Below are 5,579 nucleotides of genomic sequence, written 5' to 3' on the forward strand. Positions count from 1 at the left end.
CTTCTATGCGCTCCATTCAAGCTTTAATTGTCGGTCGTTAAAAAAAATGATATTAATCGATTTTTATTGCGAAATCCCAATATGGATATTCGCTGCAATAAAACGTTTTTTATTTGGCTGATATTTAAGTTGAAATGCGCTCAAGCGTGTTTTTTTTTTGTTTTTGTTATTTCAATCGCATTCAATGTATATATGAATAGCCGATATCCGCCTGGCATATTTTTATACATACATTTATTTGAAATCAGAGTTGAAGTACTCATAAAAACCTGAAAATATTGAGTTGATGTTCATACCCTGTAGGAAAGAGAAACATTCCACCATGCATGCTGTACAGTTTTCTAAGAAGCATGGACAAATTTCCCTTACTTTGGACAGTTAATTTCGCTATGTCAAATGCGATGTTATTATTGAACAACTTTCCTGCTCGCTGTCCATGGCATGCATGGCGAAGGAAACGTTCCATACTTTCCTTGAAGGTATTTAAAATAAAAGGTGATATCATCGCCGGTTCTTTATTATACAGAGAAAAATTTTGTAGCATACAAAAATTTAGGAAAATTTAATAATTACAAGACAATCAAGTAGATAGGAGTATTTTCTCTTTGGTTGTTGTCGTTTCCGACAGGGTTTGTATATGATATATTTTGGAATGAGTTCTCTGAGCTAAACATGACACTGAAGATGACACATCGCCGAGACCGGTTTGCCTCCAAATCAAAATTGACAAGTTCCGACGGAAACTCGTTCCAAAATAAATTCGATAGAAGTATTTTCGCTCTAGAAGGACGAATTCACCTTGTATCGAAACACAGATGATTTGAAAAAATGGTGGGCCATTTGAGTCAGCATTTTCTGTAGATCTATAGGGAGGGAATTGTCACAGAACGTTATAGCCAAAGATTCTCACGCTGTATAAGGTGAAATCTAGCTTCATCGTGCAGCGAGTGGGAATCTTGGCGGGATTTTTAGAAAACACAGTTAGACCATTTCATGCGCTTCATTTAAAAATATAACGCGATTATGTTTCTGCCCCAGCCGGGAAAATGCTCATAACGTGAGCTCTTTGGTGCTCCAGCAAGAAAATGCTAGTTGGAGATTGCGATTACATAATGGTCTCATCCCAGGAATGAGGAAGATGCTTATCTGCTCAATTATTGCATGCGTCTCTTCGTAGGCTTTGTGTAAAGTTGATGAGTCGAACTATCAATATAAGATATATAAATTTTGTCCAACGGAGGCTATAATCTGATCTTTGGCTTGGCTTTGCCTGCTTCACTGAGTTTATTGAGGCTGAGAGAACTAGGCTTGTGGAATAGGCATTTTATGGGCATGGGCACACTCTGCAATACTTCAACCCAGGTCTTGATCACAGCCAGGCGGGTACATGGGACCTCACATTCATGCCAGACGAGGTGGCTCAGGATGGGTTGGCCCTGGATATTATAGGGAAAAAAGTCTTTTATGACAGATTTCTTGGCACCCGCTAAAAATCCCAAATAAAAGGTGGAAAAGACTGGAACACAACATTTCCCGTCGTAGCTGCAACTCACCGGAAGCGGAAAAAAAGTTTTCCGTAGCTGTCCTGCCGTCTGTAGAACAATAATGAAGTTTCTGGGCAAGCGATAAAAAACCACTACGTTTACTTAAATTCGTAAAGTCTTTTATGTGACGAAATTCGAGGTTCCTTAGTTTAATGCAGCATTAACCATACATGGGTCTTATATACGAATGTTACTTCTATATGTGACATAACACAAAATGGATTCACCGGGCGGGATCTCACGGGGTCAGTACGCAACAAAAAGTTTGAACATCGAACCAACCTCATAGAAGAAAAATTGGGAAATTCTCCAAAAGATAAAAGAAGTTTCTCGGCTCGTAATGGACACCGCCTACAGGTGGTAGTGGACTTCCTCGTGAACCCAACCGAGATATTAAGCTCGAACAACTCCAATCGGGTATTAACATCCCTCTTTTTCCACTCCCCTTCGCCTCCTAAGGTTTTCAAGAGAAAATTTAAAATATGTAAATTTCCTGATTTCAGAAAAACTATTGAATGTATGGAAAAGTGAAATATTTTGTCCTCGAGTGCCAGACAGACGAATGCCAGCTGTTCTGTGAGAACAAAAAAAAAACAAAAAAACAAATGACATTCGTGCGATTTGGGCTGCCATCAGTAGTATCAGAAGAGAATATAAAAGCAACAACACATTGAAATCTTCAACACTATCGCACTTTGCTGCTGGTACAGTTAAGTTTTTGCCACAAAAAAAAAGCACTGGCGAGGGGGGAGTGGGTGGTGGACGCAACTATTTGTTCGCAAATTGAAATATCACACGCACACGCACACGCACTAAAGCAAACAGAAAGAAAGAGAAAGAAATAAGTGTTAAAAATAAGTAGAAAAAGTGTCGCGCGCAAAAACTGTCTGCTGCCTGGCGCCAATTGGTGTCAAGGTGCGTTTGTGCGACTATGGGGGAGAGAATGTTTTTCCATTTGTCTAACTAGCAGGCGCACGTATTTGTTGCTTGACGTGTGATTGTGTGCGCGTGTGTGTGTGTGCGTGCGAGTGCAGCGCATTTAGCGCCATTTCGCCTGCACCGACAGTAACTATTTTCACACATTTTTATTATTTTTATTTTTTTTTATTTTTGGAGTGCTTCCAAATGTCACTGCAGTACGAGTAAGTAGCACGCGGCCCCTATATGGCGCCATTACTTTGGCATACATACATATAGGCGCATAGGCCAGCTGCGCTCAAGCAGCATACAACGAAGTACTAACGACAAAAAGAAGCAAAAGAAGCAAACAGCAAATAAAGCAAATTACACCGAAATGCTCTAGTTGAGTCCTTTGTGAGATTTGCATGATTTGTTGAAAAAGGTCTCTCCGTATGCAGTGGCAGGCTGCGTCCACACTTGAGTTGCAACATGACCATCACATTGCGATTTTTCGGTGTACACATACATATATAGCGTAAGGAAAAATGAAGAAAAAATAAGGCCGAAAACAACTCTTTATGAAATGCCGGAGAGGCGTAAATAATAAATGGCAGCAAGCACTTAACCTTGGCCGGAAGAGTGAAATGGGAATGAGTTGGCACGTTTGCGTCAGCGGTTGGAGTCCTCATTTCTCTGAAGTGCTTTTAAATTTTAATTGGACAAACGGAAATTCCACATGAATATGGTTATTTGAACTTCACTTTTAAAAGTTTATTTTCATATATATCTACATATATGCATATTTTGATTTTAATAATTAGGCAGAGCTGGATGAACTTTGTTTAAAAAGTTTAGTTTGTAGTAAAAGGCGAAATTTGAGTTACGAAGATATCTGCGGTTCTCGGAGAAAAAATTATCAAAAAGTGTGGGAGAGACGTTAGTCTCTAAATCACACGCCTGGATTGAGATACACCGGTCAATGGAGGTGCTCTTTCGAAAATCTAGCCAGCGGAAGGTGCACCAATTGCACCATATGGCATTAAGCGACCTGTTTACGATCCTGCAGGCAGAGAAGGTTTGGACCAAAAAATACAGCTGCAAGGTGTCTAGAATTATGTGCAGAGCATAAGATCACAAGCTGACAAAGTTTCTTCTATCCATCGAGAGAGAGGACGCTGGACTACTAGTTGGTGCACGAATAGTGCAGAGCTCGTTGGTTCCACATGCTCTTAAGTTGGCTCTGAGCAAAGCTAAAATTAGCAGGAGATGTGAAACGAATGAGCAAGCTGTGGCTTAGTCTCTTGGTAGGTTTTGTACCGCAGTTCAAGGCAGCTGGGTAAAAGGGGTGAAACAAATTAAATATTACAGTTAGCCTAAAGGACTTTGGTGGCTGTACATATTGCTCTTGGTTCCAGAGATTAGCCGAGTGATTTTGTCCTAGTTTTGCCAGTAACGCGAAGGACCTTTAAGGGTTCGCGTAGCTACGCATTGGCTACCCAGTCTGATCTAATCTATCCAAGAAGCAAGTGAAACAACTAATTTTGTCCAGACGCAGAAAAGAAAGCAAAGAAAAAACTTTATATTTCGCTCATTGGTGATGCAGTCAGACCATGGTCTAAAACTAACTATTGTTAGAGGTCACCTCTTCTGGACTTCCTATAAATGCTTATCAGACAGGTAACTTATTATCGGGCAAACTTCCATCGAATACGAATAACTTAAAATGAGTAGAATCCCAGGAGGCTGAGCAGAGGAAATGGCAGAATTATCTTTTCGTTTCACTGCGATGCTCAATGGGATTTGCGTGTCCAAGTCATGCCGCCCACTGGTCTCTTCCACGCATACATTTTACTCATTTAATTGCAGTCAGTGTTTGGCAACATTTGTGGCATGTTTACCGCAACAAGCCCTATTTTTTTTTCTCTTAGCTTACCTGCAATTGTATGGACTGCATTGGTGGGCAGCTGTCAAGCTTACATGAAAGCAAAGTCCGCTCGGTCGTCCACATCCTTCGACGCTGGGAAAGGCAAAGCTGCGTGACCTCCATTCGGACGCTGGCTGCCAAGTGCAGCACATACACAGTTCTATACATACATACATACATATGTATGTACGACTGTTTTTTACTTTTCCAGCTACACATTGGCTATGTGCGATGGCAGCTCGGCCATTTCGAGCCGGTATGGCGTGGTGTCAGGGTCGACGTTTAGCAATCGTCGCCCCGCCTAAAACATGACATTTGAATTGAATTTTGAAATTTCTTTGCAATTGCCATTTGCAATCGGCGCTGTCGTTTGTGTGTTTTGTAACTCAATTCGCTTCCAACCGCGCTGCGCTCTAACAAATATATCGGTTGCAGCAACTACAACAACAATAGCAATGGCAGCACCCAACGGCTTTGGCATTTGTATCCGAATCTGCTTTTCAACTTGATTGTAGTTGTTTGTGTTGCTCTGGCAAGTTAGAGCATATGAAAAATGCAAAGATTTTGTGGTCGACGTAGGAATTCGCTTTGCTATTCTTCTTCCGTTTTTGCATTCTGCATTTTTTTTTTTTTATTCGAGCGTCCAATTCAGACATTCGGTCGCCAATTGAAGGCAACGTTGCAAACGTTCGAAACGTGCAAACGTGCAGGCGTGCGGGCAGCCCATGAACGAGGACAATCGTGGTGCTGCAACACAAAGACCCAGGAGATGGAGTGCCCAGGGGTGTGCACGACATACGGTTTTTTTTTCTTCTTTTTTTGCACTGTCTATCTTTGTGGCAACTTGGCTCTTGGTTGCTAGTACATAGTCCACATGGCTCGTGAGTTGTCGCGCCTTCTTATCCTTTGCTGGCAATGCCAAGTAAAAGCCAATGCATTGCAAATGGAGGAAAAAAATAGTGCCGACAGGGGGATCAGGTGGGGCTCAACGAGCGATTTGGATCAATGCAATGCATCGGAGATTGGCTTGTTCGTTGCTTCCTAATTTCATTTTCTTTATCAACTTTATTGCATTCGTTTGTGGTTATTTGTACATTCGTTTCATTCGGTGGTTGAAGTAGTCGCTCCTTTAGTTGCTTTCTTTTTTAGCTTTGGCAAAGTTTAGAGGGCACACTCGAGCACTTGCTGTTATAGTAGTTCCACATAAATGT

Source organism: Rhagoletis pomonella, unplaced genomic scaffold, assembly GCF_013731165.1.
Source record: "Rhagoletis pomonella isolate Grant_MI unplaced genomic scaffold, Rhpom_1.0 Rhpom_scaffold_00012, whole genome shotgun sequence".
NCBI lineage: Eukaryota > Metazoa > Arthropoda > Insecta > Diptera > Tephritidae > Rhagoletis > Rhagoletis pomonella.